Source organism: Pipistrellus kuhlii, unplaced genomic scaffold (genome assembly GCF_014108245.1).
Source record: "Pipistrellus kuhlii isolate mPipKuh1 unplaced genomic scaffold, mPipKuh1.p scaffold_m20_p_11, whole genome shotgun sequence".
Lineage (NCBI taxonomy): Eukaryota > Metazoa > Chordata > Mammalia > Chiroptera > Vespertilionidae > Pipistrellus > Pipistrellus kuhlii.
This window is the reverse complement of record NW_023425416.1, coordinates 36,862,273-36,883,511: the sequence shown is the minus strand read 5'-3', so window position 1 is coordinate 36,883,511 and position 21,239 is coordinate 36,862,273. Positions and strand designations below refer to the sequence as shown.

The 21,239-nt window shown below is 37.5% G+C and overlaps 1 protein-coding gene across 1 annotated transcript in view; it reads right to left on the bottom strand.

Annotated features, from left to right (window-relative positions):
- Positions 1-21,239, bottom strand: part of RARB (retinoic acid receptor beta) — a 617,794-nt gene that overhangs the window by 575,760 nt on the left and 20,795 nt on the right. The window contains exon 2 of the mRNA XM_036431628.2: positions 10,387-10,465. The gene's annotated coding sequence lies outside the window, so the exon portion shown is untranslated. The remainder of the gene's footprint in view (positions 1-10,386; positions 10,466-21,239) is intronic.

Genomic DNA, 21,239 nt, shown 5'->3' with positions numbered 1-21,239 from the left:
AAAAAATATTACACATAAGCATAACCATGACATTCTCTCATAAATAGTTCTAAGCTTCAAAGGAGGCGCAATTGCTAATCCTAAGGCTAAAGAGCAAGGGAACTTCATGACATTGAGCTTCCCCATGAACTCTCATGCGGTACTAGTAGCTCAGAGTTCATACACTACAGAAATATGCTATAAGAAATGGTCCTTGGCCAAAATTTACCTACTAATTTATTACAGGTATAAATCTTACATTGTGAGAATAGCCTGAGAAAAACATTTTCCATTGTATTAGAAGTACCCTTCTGTCTCCTTTCTGGCCCCTAGAAAGTTTTCACCATCCATCATTTTTTCTCATGCACACCAGTTAACACAAGACATCTGACTTTAGATCCTCTTGCAATCCCTCTACACACTGGCTGTTTTGTAATTGATGGTCCTTACTGATGAAACCTGAATTAGAACACACCAATTTTCATGCCTCCATGGCATTAATTCAAAGCAGCAGGTATCAGAGAAGTAGAAAACTATGCTGCTTGCGGAGGGAATATTTTTCAAACTATGACTACTACAATACTTCTATCAAATGTGAATCTCAACTATGAATCACAGTAACTACAAAATCAGCCAGTTGTATTCGAAATTCCCAAAGAGAGAATATTTAAAAACTAGTTGGCTGCCTAAGCTTGAGCCTTCTTTATTCACAGCTAAAAGTTCCCGTATCCCTCAAGAAGTTTTCACCTGGCATAATTTAAATTCTGTAACCATCCTGCTTTCTTCTTCTGAATGCACAGTGCGGTCTTTGTGTGGTTTTGAGAAAAGATGGCCGATCCTGGTTCCCTATATTCTGTAAATAGGTTGTTTAACATTTGTCAGCCAGTCATGTCTCATTGTGTGTTCACCTTATATTTTCTTTCTCGTGAGGGATAGCTTCTATTTCTGACTATTTTTCAGAGACCATTTGGATCTGTTCTTCAAAAGGAGGTTTCTCCTAAGAGTTGATTAGCTAGCCAACATAACATCCCATTCCAGGGTTTTTAACCATTTGATAAGTTAAGACATTAAATAACTTCACAAAAAGGTTTTATAATATAAATCTAGAAACAGAACTGTGGGTGGTGGGCAAGCAATACACAAATAATGTATCATAGAATTGTACACTTAACACCTACATAATCATATTAACCAATGTCACCCCAATCAATTTAATTTTTAAAAATTCAAAAGCAAAATATAGAAGTAAAATGCAATAAACTAAGACACAGAATTCACTTATTATTGAAATGTGAGAAAACAGCATTAAAAACAGAAAAACCAGGCCCAAATCTACCATGATTATGTCACCGCAATTTAATTTGTAGAGAACACCCTTGGACAAAAATTGTGGTCTGGCCAAAACCGGTTTGGCTCAGTGGATAGAGCGTCTGCCTGTGGACTGAAAGGTCCCAGGTTCGATTCCAGACAAGGGCATGAACATTGGTTGCAGGCACAACCCCGGTAGGGGGTGTGCAGGAGGCAGCTGGTTGATATCTCTCTCTCATAGATGTTTCTAGCCCTCTATCTCTCCCTTCCTCTCAATAAAAAATCAATAAAATATATATTTTTAAAAAATTGTGGTCTGTAACTTAGAGAAGTTTGGGATGCTCCTTTGAAAGTTGAACCCTCAGTATTTCAACTCTGTCCCATGTATGGCTTTTTAAAAAAATGTGCTTTTCTTCAAACTAGTCCTTCATAAAATGCACAATCAATAGAGCCCCTAATGGTTTTCATATTTCAGTCTAATAGATAACATGGCATTGCCCTTCCAACCTCTTTTGCTGCAGAATCACAGTTTCACAGACATATTTTCCTTTCAGCCAGACTTCATATGTGGTAGTCACAGGACACTGGCATTAACATTTAATAGAGTTTGTGAGCATAAAGCACTTTTATGGATACCTGCTAGAGAGCTTTATTTTCCTTTGAAAGTTTTATTAGAGCTGTTACATTTTTCTGCAGTGTTTTATGTGACTTGCTGTAAATGATGATTGTATTGCATTAAACAAAACAAAATCATTGGCGTCAGGCAACTAAAACACTATGTGACCAGATGCTCGTCACCTAGTTAGAAGAAGGGAGAAACAAATCTAACATTACACAGAAGTCTCTGGTTTTGCTGGTGAGGATAATGAAAATTAAAAAGCCACATAGGGTCTAAAATGAGAAATTTGATATGATGATACAGATACAAATGAATTATGAAAATACTAGCAACTTACACAAAAATTATTGATTTTCCCCCTTTGATTACTATTTCAGTGATGAGAGTATATTAGGTACTTGTTTGCTTGCAATGTGTTTTATTAATGCTCTATATCTGACACCCAATTTGGAAATCAATGCTTATTTCATCATTTTTCTCTGAGGGGTTCTATTATTTACAATTGATTTAACAGGAATGAAAGGCTTACCATTAACAAGACCCAGCTGCTGACACTTCGCAGATGAATTATTGAACTTCAAAACCTGAATTAACTTAACCATCGTCAAGACTGATGGTTTGATGATTTTTTGCGCCATGTCTAATGTATTTATAATTAGAATGTCAAAGCAACTGTTTTCCTGCTTTGCCCTCTTTCTTGATTCTTTCACTTCATGGGATTTTAAAGCTTGTTTGCTTCATAGACCACTCTTTTTCTGAGTTTAAAAGTAATGACTCGAGTAGCAAGTAGATATCCAAGTCTGGTGTTTGAGAGAGGGGAGAGCAGGAGATATAAATTTGGAGATGTAGGCATAAAAACCTAGAAATCACCAAGAAGTTAAATGTTGTTAAAAGAGAAAAGTACAACCGCCGAGTCCTGGGACATGCAAACATTTAGAGTCCACAGAGAAGAAGAACAGAAAGGAACCTGAGATGGAGCAAGGAGAAAACCCAGAAGAGAGGTGGTGATGAGTGAAAGTCAGTAAAGCAAAACAGAAATCAGTAACATAATAAAAATTCATATAAATTAGGATAGGGTTGTCCAAATTCACAAGTTCTCTTAAAAATTGTACTAGAGCCCTGGCCTTATGGCTTAGTTGGTTGAGTGTCATCCCATGCACTGAAAGGACACCTATTCAAGTCCTGGTCAGGACACATGCCCAGATTGTGGGTTTGATCCCAGTGGGATGCATGCAGGGGGGCAGCAGACCAATGGTTCTCTCTTATCCATGTTTCTCTCTCATATCCATCTTCTTTCTCCAAAAAATAAAAGTAAATGAAAACAGGTTTTTAAAAAATTGTACTATAGGTCTTAATCAGTATAATAACATGCCCACATCTTCTCTCCTCCACCTATTCCAGCATATACATACAGGGCAAAATGGTTGAAAGAAGAACCAGAGATATTATCTCGAAAAGAGCTACAAACATTTTAAATAATTATATGAGTTTCTAAAATTTTCTGGATATAAAAATCAATTATATTTATATACTATGAATAAACATAAAATGTGATTTCTAAAAAGCAGTTATTAAAAATACTAAAAATAATGTATCTATTATAAGCCAAGCAGAATTTAGGTCACTTCCATGTAGAAGAATATAAACATTCCTGAAACATACTAAGAAGTCAAATAAATGAGAATAATACCATAGTCGTTAATTACAATATATCTGTATCCACCCCGGCAAAGCTAGTTCAATCAAAATCCATACATTGTTGTTGTTGTTTTTTTGTTGTTGTTGTTTTAATATATTTTATTGATTTTTTTACAGGGAGAAAGAGAAGAATAGAGAGTTAGAAACATAGATGAGAAAGAATCATCGATCAGCTGCCTCTTGCACATCCCCCACTGGAGATGTGCCCGCAACCAACGCACATGCCCTTGACCGGAATCGAACCTGGGACCTTTCAGTACATAAGCCGACGCACTATTCACTGAGCTAAACCGGTTTGGGCCATAAATTGTTTTTCATGGAACTTGACAAGTTGCATCTGAAAAATAATTAGGAAATACAAAGTAAAATAGAAACCAAAACATTCTCAAAGAAGTACAAAATAGGAGCCAGAAATCAACACTTAGTGTAAAGAAGAATTAAACATAAGAGTATTGACACAGAGTAAACTTATAAATAAGACAGAACTAGGAGCTCAGAAAGACACATACACAGAAATGTAATATATAACAGAAAAGATACTTATTATTGAGATAAGGGTAGATGACAAAATAAATAGTGTTGGGGCAAGTTGTTTCCATATTCGGGGGAAATAATAGGTCCCTATTTCACACCAGTTACAGAAAGCCAATGATGTGAAAGAAAAAACTAAGATGTTTATAAGAGATTAAAAGAGTACTTTTAGTTCCTTGAGATAGTTTATAAAAGACAATGAGAATGCATTAAAATTAATAAGAACTTCTAGAATGGAACAAAAATATCACGGATGTTTCATTAAAGATAAAACACATGTTCATTGAACATGAAAATAAGCACAACCTTATTGATAAATTAGGTAAATGCCGGCTGAAATCATGAGTTATTTTATTACACCAAGCAAGTGTGGGAAAATAAAGAACTTTAGTGGTACAAAATGATGTTAAATATATAAAACCACAAGAATACTTATACACAATATATTATTCCAAAATAATACAAGTGACCGAATCATAAACAAGGTAATAATTAACATTAAACTCAAGAGTGCTAAGGTTACATTCAGAAAATAAAAATAAAAGGGTACAGGGGGATCTCAAAGGAAATGATGACATTCTGTTTCTTAAAATAGTTATGGAATTTGGAAATTTTGTTTTATTAATGTATTTTACTATTTAATTATTTTATTAAATTTGTCTCATATTGTTTAATTACTTTATTGTTTTATTGTTTGATTACTTTATTGCTGATTATTTTATTTGTTATAATTCATTATTTTTCATTAAATTTGTCTATTTTTTCTATTTTTTACTTAATTCATGATTTTATTATCTTTTATATATTCTTTCATTATTGTAATTGCCCTAGAAAATACACTATAAAAATTTAATCTACAAAGCAGAATGAAAATCTTAAAACTCTTCATTATTTCAAAGCAATTAAAGAACAAATGACTCCTATGAAGCAAGATTACAAAGAAGGGATGCAAGATTTTAAAGGAATCAGAAAGACATGAAAATTTAGCTAGCCTAGCTCAAAAAAGAATGGCAGTGTAAAACAAAACTATTACAGAAATGAAATCATACTAAATCAACCAGACAAGCATGGTAAAAAACGGTCAGTAACTTGAAAAACAGAGCAAAATGAAATTAAGATGTTCAAAGGGAGAAAAAGATTACTGATGCCTAAGTCAGATCAAGGTTATACCAGAAAACCATACATTATATCCTTAATAAAATGGGATGCTGAAAAAAATATTCAAATAATTTTTTTCTGAAATAAAATGAGGCCTGAGCCAACAAATGAAAAGGGTATAATGGATGTTTGCCAGGGAGGGGGATTAGTGGAAAAATACAGAATACATAAGCAACACTTGAGCATATCTTTGTGAAGTCACCAGATTTAAAGGAAAAGGGAAAAAAAATAGGTGGGCAACCAATGAGATGAGTAAAAAGACAAATTTATTCCGGGTTGAAATTTAATACTGCAATGATGACAATTCTGCCTGAACCATAATTATAACTCAAAGTTGATTCCAATTTCCAAATGAGAAAAAACAATAAGACAGGTGTGAACAACCAGAAGAGTGCTGAAAACAACAAAAAGAGGAAGGAAAGGGGCTAATTACTAAAGCTTATTATAAAGTTTTAATAATTAATGGGTCAACATATGCACTTATGGAACCAAATAGAGTAACCAGACGTAGACACAAATGACAAAGTATTTCACAGCAATAGGTCAAAAAATGACTTACCAAAAGAGGTTTTTAAAAATTAGAAGATGTTATACTGGTACTGTAAAATGAATTTCATTATGTTTACTCTGCTAATGTAAATCTGTATATCTTATCTGAAAAGTATACTGTCCATATAAATGAAGTTCCCTTTTTGACTTAGTGATCTGGAGTTTCCATTTCTAGGAAGCCATCTTAAAGGATCAGTGTGAACAAAAATATATATATTACCCTTATAAGCAAATAGACAAAATGGCAGAACAACCGAACATTGCTATGACATGTGCTGACCATCAGGAGGCGTATGTGGAACATGACAGGTGTCGGCCACAGTGGGATGGGAGATCAGATGTGTGTGGGCACCAGACCAAGGTGGGGCACCTGTTGCTGTCATCAGGGTGAGCTTCTGGTGGTTACTGAAAATTATTTGCTCCAGTGCATTGCAGTCCCACCTGGTGCTCACACCTGCTGTTGGCTTTACTTGCACTTGCTGCCAGCAGCAGAGCCACCACTCGCACCTGCTACTGGTATCCAGTACTGGCCCCACTCAGCGCCCTCTGTGGGTGTGAACAGCAGCTGCCTGCCCCGATCACCCCTCAGGGCTTCTCCACCTCCCCCTGCTCCTGAGATGCAATCAGGGACAGCAGCTGCTGCTCTCACCAACTGCTGGTGATGGCCCCACTCGCACCCACTGCTGGCCCCAGCCCAAATGGTTCTGGGCCATTAGTGGGTGCGAGAGGGAACAGCGGCAGCAGGGCTGCCAGCAGACAGGAAGCTGGGGTGCTGCAGCAGGGGGGGGGCTGAAATCTGCCCCTGTGCCCACTGCAGTCTCAGGGCCCATGGTTTATTTCAAAATGCACAAATTTGTGCACTGAGCCCCTAGTATGATTATATTTGTTGTTTACTTATGCAATACAACACAACTAGACATAGTATGTGTACAGTTTAGAAAGCTGAAATGCTTTGTGAGTGATTCATCTTCTTTATCCTTTTTCTATAATGGAGAGAGAAGTTGATAAAATGCTCCTACTTTTCTAAGTATGAAAAATATAAAATCCAGGAGCAGAGACAGAATGAAGAGAGTAGGAGGGAAAAGGGAGAATTTGAAGGGTTGAGGTCCCTGAGGAACTGGGAAAAGGGTGGTGCCAAGAGCCTAGGGTATGGGACTAACCCTAAGCATGCGGAGGCACACCCCTTTCCCACATGCCAGCAGAAAGAGGGGAGATGGAAGTTTCAGGATGAGCAAGAAGTTCAGCTTAACTTTTGGTAACTTCATATATTAAGGACTAAGGCTATCAAATAAGATTAGAAAGGTTTCGTGTTGAGGACATGAGAAAAGTGGAGAAAATTATAAAGCAGCAGTTCTTTAAAAAAATGAAGTCAACCTTTTCACTAATTCAGAGTATAGCCCCCACCCCCTCCCACCAATTAGTGGGAACTGATGGTGTTCTCTAATTATACTGGATTTATGAACAGGCTAGACATGCATGAGATTTTATTCCCTATTCTGTGTTTTGGCATTCGCTTCTTGATGCTCTCTTTCACCTAACCCAAGTTACGCTGACATGATCTTTGACTTCCCAGGGAGAAGTGTTCATTTTAACTGGCAGGCAAATGATATTACCCTCGGAAGGCCCATCATGCTAAATGACCATTAAACCATTACACTTAAGAGCTGCCTTTCAAGATAGAGATTTCCAAGTGCTTCACGCAGTATCAGTGTTCAACTCTCAGCATTTTATAGACAGGGAAATGTCACCACCAATCTCACATGAACTCCTCTGGTTATAAAAAAAAAAAAAAAAACAAAAAAAACCATCTGTGGCTGGTTAGCTCCCTTGGTTGTTTCATCCATGAAGTTAAATGACCAAAATCTTGAGTGGAACCCTTGTAAAGCTCGGTGAGGAAGGTTCTCTTTACAAGTCATTCATTTGCAGCCCCAGTTGAATGAGTTGTCTCTCAAAAGGGGCCCCTAATTCAGACAGAGTGTGGCTGCCATCACTCCATCAATCAGCCTCCTCTCCGCACATTCACCAGGCTCTTCTCCTTTCTAGCTACCCTGCCTTTATATCTCTCCCCGAGTCCTTCCTTCCACTGTAATTATTCTGTTCCCACCTACTCCCTCTGCACTTCAAAATGTGCCTCAATTTCACAGCAGTCCAATATTTTTCTCCAGTAACTCTAGTCTTCATGAGTGTCTATGTAGATCAATGACTACCTTTTGTATCAAATATTCTACAATTTAGTGCACAATTATATTTGGTTTGAGAGTTAAGTTGCTCAAGAGCATGTAACAAAGGTATAGCACAATATAATGCAAAAGAAGCTCTGCTTTCTATTTCAAGTTCAGTACTTCCGACCCAGGTAATTTTGGACAATGTATCTGATCTCTTTGGACAGTCATTTCATTATGAGAAAGATGAAAAGCCATACAGCTGTAATTTTCTGCCTTATACTTTTTAATCACTTCAGTCTTTAGTATCACTCAATAAATACTTGATGACTAATGGAGTCCTATTAATAGAGAATACAAATCCATAATGAGAGTGAAAAAAAAAAAAATCATGTGCACAAAACCCCCATGCTATGGGCAATGTAAGCTACCAGAAACAGTTCTTATTTTCCTTTCTCTTATATTCAGTCATATTTTTAATGGAATTTTTACAGAGGGGAAGAGAGAGGGATAGATAGCTAGAAACATCAATGAGAGAGAAACATCCATCAGCTGCCTCCTGCACACCCCCTACTGGGGATGTGCCCGCAACCAATGTACATGCACTTGACTAAAATCGAACCTAGGACCTTTCAGTCCGCAGGCTGATGCTCTATCCACTGAACCAAACCGGTTTCAGCCTCAGCCATATTTTTGAAATTGTGAAGGAGTGCTAATTTGACATGTTCGTTTACATTTTTAAATGTTCAGTTGACAACCATTTCAAGCCACAACTTCTTATACTTGGACTTGCCTACACAGATGTATACCTATATTCAAATCATCCAAGTGTTTGAAATAAAACCTTTTAATCACAGAAAAGCAATATATAAAATATGAAAAACCCTTTTGCTATATGACCTGCTCAACAACAGCCGTCAAGCCTCCAACTCCCTCAAGTCCTGCTAACTACCGTGTTTCCCCGAAAATAAGACATCCTCCGAAAATAAAACCTAGGGCATGGAAAGATAAGAGATCCCCTGAAAATAAGACCTAGCACAACTTTGGGAGAAAAAACTAATATAAGACTGTCTTATTTTCTGGGAAACAGGGTAGTTAAAGAGCTGAAAACAGGCTAAGAGGTCCCGGAAGCAGGTGAAAGGCCACTGGCTGGAAAGGCAGAATGGTCAAGATGCAAGATTTGTGTTCTAAGATCTCAAAGCATCAACACCCCAAATGCCCCCATATTTGACACTCCTTCCTTCTCCCATAATGCATAGGTAAAGATAGGTTCTCTGAGCTTTTGAGGTGTCAACTCTCTTGACTTGGGCCCGGTTCTCTTTGGGAAACCATTACTGTAGCATTAGGTCTCTGGAATGTTAAGGCAAACAAGTTAAGCAGAGATCCGCAGAACCACTTGCCTAGTTTTACTGATCTAATGCAGATGTTAGCAAGCTACAGCCTGCAGGACAAATCCAGCACTTTGAAAAAAGTTCCCAGTCTTCAGCTGGGGGAAAAACAAATTCATGACACCTGAAAGCGTAGCCTTCAGATTTCGTGTCCATAAATAAAGCATTAGTGGACACACCATACTCGCTCCATTATGTATTGTCAAGGGCCGCTTTACTTCTACAATGGCAGAATTGAATAATTGTGACAGAAACTGTATGGCCTACAATATTTACTTTCTGGTCCTTTACAGGAAAGTTTGCACACATCTGATCTAAACTCCCAAATCCGCCACTCCCAACACAGCATATAAAGCACATGTTTTAGACTTTAATATCTTTGCATATTTCACCCTAAGAAACCTTCATGATTTAGCAAAGCACACTGATGTTAGCTGAATGTAGAATTTTGTAGGACATGCTGAACCAGAAAGATTTAGAATTCTAAATCCCACTTAGAATTGCCAGAATAAAGTGGCTTGCGACCAACATCCTCTCAGGTGAGAGAGCTGCCTTAGAGCATTGTTTAACCTCCAGGTGAATACAATAACAGCACTGCCTGAGGTCATTCTAATGCAAATTCATTAAAACTGTACAAGATGAAGTAAGGACTGAACTTTTCTTACACCGTGAGTCTTTAAGACAAAATTCCACCACCCGGCATCCATCCTCACTTTATCCGTAGCAACTCACATTCCACCCCAATCAGAGGCAAAGTGCCCAACCCACAGAACCCCAGTGTTTCAGGAGATACTAAAATACATATAAAACAGGGCAGCAACACCAATTCTTTTCTCTGAGCTCTTCCTGGGCAAGAAACTATTGCCATGGGTTAAGACAACTAGAATATTCATACATATTCCCAAACCCAGGTAAGGCCAATTACAAAGAGAAACGCTCAACATAACTACTGATAAGAGTATGAGAAGCTAAACAAGAATAAATCTGAACTTACCTCCTGTCTGTAGGTCCTGAGAACAAGTCTCTAGATGAGAAGTTTGGGTGTCAGTCTCTTTACAGTGATAGTCAGGACCCTGCAAGAGAAATGGCCCGCATTTACCAGTCTTAAATAGCACAATGCAGAAAAATAAAATTAAAAAAAAATTTTTTTTAAAAGAATTTCCCTGTCCTCGCAATACCTTCTTTCCATGATGTGACATGTTTATTCTTCTCACTAGGAAGAACCACTAGGCTCTTTTGCTAAATCTTGAACAAACCTGGAACATCTCCACTGAAGTTCCGATCGCCCCAAAGGAAGGAAACCAAGTGAGGGGCGGAAGCTTCTTAGTGCTGAGCTTTATATTCACAGGGCTCAGGTGCAAGCTCTGGCACTTTATTATGCAAAAGAACTCACAAAGGGGGATGGCCATTTAATCATCCTGGTGCGTCTACCACCGCACTGATCTTTGACTCCATAGCAAATTGAAAGCAGATTCAAGTTCTGCTAAAATCCAGATCCATGAAGATGGCAAGAAAAAAAAAGGAGACAGATTGTGACCTTCTTGGTTTCTTCATTTTTTACATTAAGTCCTAGGGTCTCCTGAAAAATCCCTCTCATTGTATTGCCTCAGCCATCTTAAGGAAATATGTCAAGGGCTTTAATCCTAGCTTTCCTCAAAAACTAAATTCTTGCTCTAACTGGTTTGGCTCAATGGATAGAGCGTCACCCTGCAGCCTGAAGGGTCCCAGGTTCAATTCTGGTCAAGGGCATGTACATAGGTTGTGGGCACGTACCCAGTAGGGAGTGCACAGGAAGCAGCTGATCGATGTTTCTCTTTCATCAATGTTTCTAACTCTCTATCCTTTTCCCTTCCTCTCTGTAAAAAATCAATAAAATATATTTTTTAAAAACTAAATTCTTACCTTCTAAATGGACTTTTGCTTAAAGAATATAATCCTGTTTTCTTAATTTCTGGCAGGGAAGCTAAATAAGAGTCTCTTAAATTGGGTTTTAATGATCACAAGAGTATATTCCTGAATTGATTGCATTAGATCGATTAGTCGGCAAACTCATTAGTCAACAGAGCCAAGTATCCACAGTACAACGATTGAAATTTCTTCTGAGAGCCAAATTTTTTAAACTTAAACTTCTTCTAATGCCACTACTTCAAAATAGACTTGCCCAGACCCTGGTATTTTGTGGAAGAGCCACATTCAAGGGGCTAAAGAGCCGCAGGTGGCTCCAAAGCTGCAGTTTGCCGACCACTGCATTAGACCAAAGAGAAGCAAGTAGTGTTCCCAGATTTGACAAATAAAAATACAGAACTGAATTTGAAATTCAGATAAACAACAAACATCTATTTAGCATAATTATGTCCAAAATAAATAGTATACATATACTAAAAATGTATTGGTTAGTTATCTGACATTCCAATTTATCTGAGCATCCTGTATTATTTCTGACAATCCCAAGAGCAACTTTAATTCAAAATGCTTCTTGGCGGATAAGTAGTGGGGGGAGGAGGGGAGTTTGGTGAGTATATGGTGCCTAATCCTGGAAGGTCAAAGTTCTTTAAAACTTTGAAACAAACCAATATCCCTTTAATCCTGATTTCTGAAATCTGTATGTAGAAGTGAGGTGTGCTATCTAAATATTGCATGGGCCTCCACTGTGAGGTAAAATGCTAGACCAGCTATGATACAAAATGAACTGCAACATCCAATATTTTTTTAAAGATATTTTATTGATTTTTTACAGAGAGGCAGAGAGTGGGATAGAGAGTTAGAAACATCCATGAGAGAGAAACATTGATCAGTTGCCTCCTGCACACCCCCTACTGGGTATGGGCCCGCAACCAAGGTACATGCCCTTGATCGGAGTCAAACCTGGGACCTTTCAGTCTGCAGGCCGACGCTCTATCCACTGAACCAAACCGATTTTGGCAACATCCAATATTTTAACTTCCTTAAATTGCCTTTGTGTGTGTATGTATATATATATATATATATATATATATATATATATATATATATATATATATTACTGATCAGTGTAACTAATTTATAATACCTAGACTATAGAAGAGAACAAAGCTGTTTGGGTGCTTTCGATTCAACTCGTGGCCATCTTCATGAACTATCAGGGATAGCTCAGCAATTAATAATGAAAAGTCATTTTCTCTACAGTTTTGGTGAATTTTCTCTAACAAATAAATCAATTTAAAGCTCATCTTGACACTCTCCCACCCCATTATTTCAATGTGGAAAACAAAGGGATTTATCCAATTGCTTTCTCAAGATTCAAACTCCTTAAGTGTTGCCTTAGACTCTGTCTGACCTCTTGAATTCACAGGTGGGAGATTAAGGTAGAAAAAACTAGCAGTTCAAATCATTGCAGTTTTAAGTCTTGGTAAAATTTAATCGTTGAGGTTCCTGGTGGCAAATTAAGGTTGAGCAAAGTAATTAAAGAGTAAAACATGTTGAGAAGTAGTTTATTTTTAATAACTGAAAATGGCCCAACACCAAACATTTAGGAGGAAAGAAACTACTGAATTTCAAGGTTATCATATCGATATTAAGTTATCAAAGCATAATGCCGCAGACAAGTAACTCATTGGGGAGATATGAATTGAGTGCAATGCAAAAATGGACAAAAACATAACTAATTGGGTACAAGGAATCTTTTGCTTTGATGGCTTGAACCAACCTCAGGGACATTATGGCACACATAATACCTTATGAACCTTAGAGTTACTTTCATTACACAATGAATCAGAGTGGAGTATTTCTATTTCTTAATATTATTGATTGGCTTGAGCAAACCAAAAAGGAATTAGTTCCCTCTGACTGCTCTTCTGAATGTTCAACTCGGAGAGCCTAATGACAGAGTTAAGAACCCCTCAGTATAATTCCCTGAGCAGGCCATGATAGGTCTAAAACTTGGCCTCTCCTTGAGAAGGCCTTGAACCCTCATGTGTTAATTTTCATACCGGGGGAATTCCATTTCTATGACATTTCAAAAATAAATGGAGACCAGCATACAAATATATGAGCAGAATGAAGATTCTCAAAATAGTGTTTGTATTCAAGGATTACTTTGGGAAACGTGTTATAAATCCAGATTAACAGTCTCTTATCACAGAATCTCTGATATGGTAGGTCTAAATTTTTCTGGGTTGTGTTTATAATGCATATAATATGTATTAGTCATATACTATGAGCAACGTAATATGCTAAGCATTGACAGTTCAAAAATATATACTATTCCCTCTCAAAAGTTTACCATCACTCAAGCACTTTATTTCTGAGGGATAGGCATTAATCTGCTTTACATAGGAGAAAGTGAGGTCCAAAAAGGCCACAGAATATACTCAAAGACACATAGACAGTACCAACAGAAGCCAAGTTCAAAAGCAGGTAAGTACATTCATTCACTCATTCATTTATTCATTATTGTTCTCACCTCTTTTCCAACTATTTTACTCCTAAACTCCTACACTTTGTCACCCTGACTTACTTGTTGTCCTTTGAACCTACTAGATACATACCTGCCCAGGACCTTTGCCTTTTCTCTTCTCTATGTCTAAACATTCTTTGTTATCTCTTGACTCTCTCCTTCAGTCTTTGATCAGGTACCACCTCCTCAGTGAGACCTTCCATGACCATAGTATTAAAAACAAACTACCGTACTCGCCTCTACCCAGAACACACTAACCTCCTTCTGCCTTCCCTATTCTTCTAAAGTGGAAGTTTAATGGATAAAGTGAAGACGCGCCATCTTACAAATCTTACGTGTAGCACTCTAATCACTCTGAGTGATGTACTAGGTGTACCGGTTAATCATGTGGATTTTGTAATCAAAGAAAACATGATAATTTCAAGAGAAACATCAAAAGTGCTTTATTCAAAATAATGTTCATTGATAGCTACACATTTCTCCATCTTTCAGGTAATTTGTGGATACCATCCCAACAGAACTTTGCTTGTTTTGAGGCAGACCGTTCAGAGACTCAATTTTCCACTTCTTACATTTTGAAGTGCTGCTCAGAAAGTGCGTGTGCCATTGATTGGGACAAGTGGTAATCTGAAGGAGCAAGATCTGGTGAATACAGCAGGTGGGTTAATACTTCTCAGGCAAGATCTTTTAACATGTCTTTAACTGGTCGTTTTACAATCAAAGCGTGGTTCAAATTGACCTGGACGATCTTTGTCTTTTACATGACTTTTAAAGTGTTTAAACCAGTGTTCACAAGTATCTTGAGATGGAGCATGTTCACCATAAGCTTCCTGAAGTATATGATAACTTTCAGCAGCACAGTTCTTCAAAATAAAGTAATGAATTAAAACTTCCTGCAAATTCTCTCTCTCTTTTTTTTGGCACAGAATTCGACATTTTTAAGCATAAAAACATCTATGATGTTAACACCTTCAGAAAATTTGACATATAAAGTTTTGAAGCTTGTTGTCAATACAACAATATAGCATACATATCAAATCGCATATACACTGAGTGGCCAGATTATTATTATAATCTCTGAACGCATAATAATCTAGCCACTTTATATTTATATTTATATTTTTTATATTTATATTATTATTTTTTTAGAGGCCCAATGCATGAGTTTGTGCATGGGTGGGGTCTGGTCATCCTGGCCAGCAGGAGGGAACATGAGTGGTTGGCCAGCCTGTCTGCTGGTCGAACTCCTGGTTGAGGGGATAATTTGCATATTAGCCTTTAATTAAATAGGATATATGCTGAGTGGCCATATTATTATGCGTTCAGAGATCATAATAATCTGGCCACTCAGTGTATGTCAACATATGTGTAACTCCATCTATTGAAAAAATCTGCATTATTAACCAGTACACCTAGTATGTGTATGTCTACATTAAATAGTTTCTTGCCTGTCTCTATTGCTAGGATGGTGGCTCTCGAATTTTGGCATTTTCAGAATCACCAGGACGACTTGTTAAAACACACTTTCCATATCCCCTTCTCCTTTCCCCTCCCCAGAGATTTGATTAAAATAATGCTAACAGCACTGATCAGCAGACCATTTAGAAAAGCCTTGCCCTACTAGGGCATACATTCTCACATTCTCACCTGGGAAGATTCTCCCCTTCCCCACTATATCCCCTCACCTTCAGGGAACAGTTCACAACAGCTGAAGACATTTTTTACTGTCAGAACTGGGCTTAGGAAGCTACTTGGCATCTCCATGAGTAGAGGCCATGGATGCTACTAAAGATCCTACATTGCATAGGACAACCCCACACAGCAAAGAATTATCACCCCAAATGTCAATAGGGATGGGGTTGAAAAACTCTGCCCTAGAAGAATGCTTCTCAAACACCCTCAGGCAGCAACTAGAGGACTTGTTCAAATTTGTACTATCAGACTGCACCCCCAAAGTTTCTGCTTTGTTAGGTTGGTCCGCTGTGGACCACTGTGGAGCCTGAAAATTTACATGTTTACTAAGTACTCAAGGAAAAGAGATACTGTTAGTCCAGGGCCCCCACTTGGAGAACCATGAAGTAGAACAAATGCTCCATAAAGCAGGGATCTTTGTCTATTTTATTCACTCCTTCCCCAGCAACAGAGCATGGTATCCTATAGTCACTCAAGTTGCTAATTTTTAGTAACAAATCCCCCTCTCTGTCCTCCACAAGGTGATTCAGACACCAATAATCCTTGAATGATACACTGAGAAAGAGTTGTTTTTGTTTGTTGTTTGGACAGCAACTTTGAGATCCCTTCTATTCTTGTTGACTCCTATGTTCATTTATTGCCAATCAAAGAAATCTGATGAGAGTTCAGGGATAAGCCCAGATGCACCTATTTGCCTGGGGGAGGGGGTGACAAAGCTCAGATTACATCTCCACAGAAAGATCTTTACAATGGAAACAAACTGTTAAATGCAAGTCTCTGCATTTTGTATTCATTTATGATGGAACAAAATGGTCCTACAATCACCTGCCAAACAATTCCCATTTTCAAAAAGTAAGGCCAGAGAATTCACACACACACACACACACACACACACACACACACACACACACTTAGTTCCTAAATATGATGCTTGAGTGAGGTTCCTTGCATTTTTAACTCAGTGGAACTCTGAGGTGTGTCTTTGTGAATGTACTTGTGCTTCCATAACCACATCTATGACAGTCCTATGATAGTATCTTCCAGGTGCTGCCAATTACCTCTCCTTACATCATTTTCTGGGGGGATATTAAATTCAGTTCCTTTTATCCTGTGCCCAAGGCCAACAATGAAGCAGTTGATCTCCATAATTCAAACATGTCTGATATCTTAGATTCAATTGCCCAGTTTAAGACAGGCATTTAATGAAGAACTGGCGAATGAGAAGCTTAATGGCTAAAGTGAAGACACTCCATCGTACAAATCTCTTTTTACTCACGTGGAATCATCAGCCACGGTTATTGATTTGCATTTACTGACTGGACTTTCTATTGTTTTCAGATGTTGTATTCCCAGCCGATGCCTGCAGGCTATTAGTTTTCAGGCTGTCCTGAAAATCCCAAGCCTTCCCTATTGAAGGAGGAACTCTGAAACATTCACAAGAGCCAAGAGAATCCAATACATTTCAGAAAGTGCAAAAGCATTTCACCAGTTGTCTTCATTTCACAACAATGAGAATCTTAAAGAGAAATAATTAAAATCTTAAAAATGAACATGATTCACTCTTTACAAAAACAACCAGCATTACTGTTATAATTTACTATATGTATATGTATATGTATATGTATATAATTTACATGGAATTCACCTATTTAAGTCTATATTTTAATGATGTTTCACATACTTGCACAGTTCTTCAACGATCGCCATTATCTATCATCTTAAAGTGAAACCTCAAGCACATTTATAGTTAACAGCTACTATCCCCAATCAACACTCATTTCCTCTCTGTCTCTAAAGATTTCCCTTTTATGGAAATTCCATATAAATGTAATAATAAAACATGTAGTCTTTTTGGCTGGCTCCTTTCACTTAGCATATTGTTTTGAGGTTGTTTCATCCATGCTATTGCATTCACAAGCACTTTTTTCCTTTTTTATTGCAAAATAGTATTCATTGTAGAGGTATATTATAATCTGTTTATCCATTCACCAGTTCATGGACACTTGCCTTGTTTTGACTATTATGAATAATGCTGCTACAAACATTTGTGTACAAGCCTTTATGTGAACATATTTTCATTTCCCTTGGGTAGATTCCTAGAAGTAGAGTTTCTGGGTCATATGGTAAGTCTATGTGTAACATTTTAAGGAAATGCTGAACTGTCTTCCAAAGTGGCTGCTACCTATTACAATTCTGCCAGCAGCCTATGAGGGTTCCAGTTTCTCCACATCCTCTCCAGCACTTATTATTCCCTATCTTTTTTTACTATAGCCATACCTGGTTCATTCTAAATGTTGAGATAAGAATGATTTCAAATTTGTACCACAAATATAAAAATACATCTTACACATATTGAGGGCCTACTCTGTGTAATGTTCTTTAAATATGTTTAATATATTCCTGTTGACCCATCATGAACATAGTGAGATATCATCCATGGTTTACAAATAAAGATATGAGGCTCAAAAAGGTTAAACATTTGCCCTTGAAATCCCAGCAAGCAGATGGCAGGATCGGAATTCCATGCCAGATGTGCATGATACAAAACTTAAATATAAGAGTTATTCATGTAGAAGTGAAGACATATTTGAAACATAAGCATGAGCTTCCTCTTATTAATCATGACCAAGACACTTCTGTTAATGTCATCAAAAGAGGAACTAACAAAGAGTGAATTCATCTGTTTCAAAACACTACAGATTTTATTTTTTAAAGAAACTATACTGGAAAAAAAAAAAAAAAAAGCTAGGGAGTTTAAGAAGTTTTAGAGAATAATTTCACCTTGAAATTTTTTCTTCAAATGACAAAGCCCACAGTTGTAGTTTTGATTGAAGATTTAACTAGCAAGATATTTATGACAATCAAAACTCAAATGAAACATACTTCATAGCCATGAAATTGCTGAATGGTTTTTATTAACTGTACTTCGTCATTTGCTACTATCTAAAGATGTGAATTCTGACAACTGCTGTTCATGTTTGAGTGCTCAAAACACATTTATTGCCGGTTTCTGGCATCCCGTCTGTGATCGAAGAGTATTGATGTTTCATCTGGCTCATATTCCATTACAAATAGGCTGTTGGCAGAATGGCAGTGGCTAAGTCAGTGGATGCAACTACTCCATCTCAAAATTAGTACCTCACTCTTCTCTGGCCATACCTCTTGTTCTACCCATTCTCTTACTGCCAATCACGACCCCAACTCTATCTGATCTGTTCATTGTCATTCAAAAGTACACCCTCCCTCAAAGTCATATTCTTTTCTGATTGGAGATTTTCTAAACACTGACTAAAAATGCTCAGCATTTCAGAACAGGTACCTTATTTCCATTGGATTCAATATTTACCTAGTTGATCCAGATCGTTTGCTAATGAATACCTGTTCCCCTGTTTTATTTCAGACTACTTGGTGATGTAGATTGTTGCTACTTAAGTGTAGTCTACAGACAGACAAAATCAGTATCCTTTGAGAGCCTGTTAGAAATACAGAATTTCTCACCTCATCCCCATCATAATCTGTATTTTAACAATCTGTCCAGATGATTCTTAACTTTAGCTACATCCTTCACTTCAACTGGCATGGATTTCTAGGCCTAACCCCAGACCCAGAACCTCACATTATGCAGCTGAAAATCTGCCCTTACCAGGAATAACAGCAAGGAACATTTATCATTCAGAAAGCACTTCCTTCTCTCTTCATAGGTTTCTTCTCTCTGCCTCCAAACCTACTAAAGCTAGTCTCTTAAACAACAAAAATCTCTTGACCTTATTACCCCAGTGAGGAAGAGTGCACTATTGTTCACATTTATCTGCTTCCTCTCCCAGTAGAAGTATTAAACAGACCCATCCTGTTGAACCCAGATTTGCTTATATGGCTTACTCTGTCCAATGAAATATAAGCAGAGGTGGTAAGGATCATTTTTAAGTAGAAGTTTTAAGAGTCAGTTGATGCTTTGCCTTTCTCTCTTTCTACTATCATAAGACTGGCATTGACCCAGATAGAGGAGGCCCTGTCAGCTTGAGTCCAGAGAGAAGACAACACCGGGCAGAACCTAAGGTGACTTAGGGAGGGAAAGTGTATTTGCTGTTGAAAGCCATAGAGATTTGAAGTCAGTTTGTTACAGCATATTTTAGCAAAAGCTGATATTCCTTGAGTCACTATCATTTATCCCTTTTTCAATAAAAACAAACAAACAAACCAAAACAGGAAAAACATACCTAGAGAACAGAGTCTTACTTAAAGGTGCCCTTACACTTGAAATCTCTACTGAACTGCCCCCTTCTCTTCTGCCAATTCTACCAATATTTTTAAAAAATATATGTTTTATTGATTTTTTCACAGAGAGGAAGAGAGAGGGATAGATAGCTAGAAACCTCGATGAGAGAGAATCATTGACCAGCTGCCTCCTGCACACCCCCTACTGATGATGTGCCCACAACCAATGTACATGCCCTTGACCGAAATCGAACCCGGGACCTTTCAGTCCGCAGGCCAACACTCTGTCCACTGAGCCAAACCGGGTTTTGGTTTTACCAATATTTTAAAATTTTTACTTCTTCTGATTTCCAGATACATCCCAGTCTATTTTTATTTAATTACAGCAGAGATCAGCAAATTTCTTCTGTAAATGTGTCCAGATAGTAAACATTTGGGGTTTTGCAGGCCAGATGGTCTCTCACAACTACTCAGCTCTATCGTGGTAGCATAAAATTACTCTCAGAAACTTCATAAACAAATGGGTGTGGCTGTGTTCCAGTAAAACTTTCCTGGTCCAAGGTTCAAAACTTACAGTTTATTCTTAACTTGTCCCACACTCGAACCCCCTCCAAACTAAGCCAGGGATTAAGGACTCACAAAAACCACAGAAATTTCATCTGAAGGGGTAATAGAAATTTTCCACACTATAATTTTACAGATAAAGGAATTATTAAACAAACAACTTAAAAAGTCACATCAAGAAAATAATGTTGTGAAGGCCTGGAGTAGGGAAGAGGCTGGGTGGGAAGGGGCAAAATGGGCCCTAACCAGTTTGGCTCAGTTGACAGAGTGTCACCCTTTGGGCAGAAGGGTCCTGGGTTTGATTCCAGTCAAGGGCAAATGCCTGTATTGTGGGCTCGATCCCCAGTAGGAGGTGTGTAGGAGGTAGCCAATCAATGATTCTCTCTCATAATTGATATTTCTATATCTCTCTCCCTTTCCCATCCTCTCTGAAATCAATAAAAATATGTTTTAAAAAAAAAGAGAGAGAAAGGGGCAAAATGGGAGGAAATAGGGGAAATCTGTGATGCTGGCAATAATAATATCAATAAAAGCAGAAGTCTAGTTAATGTTATGCATACCCTGAGTCTTTAATTTACTTTGAAATGCATCAAAAAATATGGATGGTGGCTATTCACTATAAAATTCTTTTAACCTTTCTGTATATTTGAAATATTTCATAATAAAATATTGGGCGGAGGGTAACATATACCCACGCTAAAGAATGTATGTCTGAGACATAAGCAATTGATTTGTGAAATATAATCCCACTTGATAAATGCATCATGAAAATTTATTTAACAGCATTTGAAAAACTGATCTAAGTAAGGCCTTGAGACACCAGCTCAAATACTTTCATGTTCATTCAGTAAATACTTTTGAGTCATTACTATGTGTTAGGTACTGGGGCACCTTGGTAAAAAAGATAGATATGGAACTGATAGTCTAAAGGAAGACAAAAA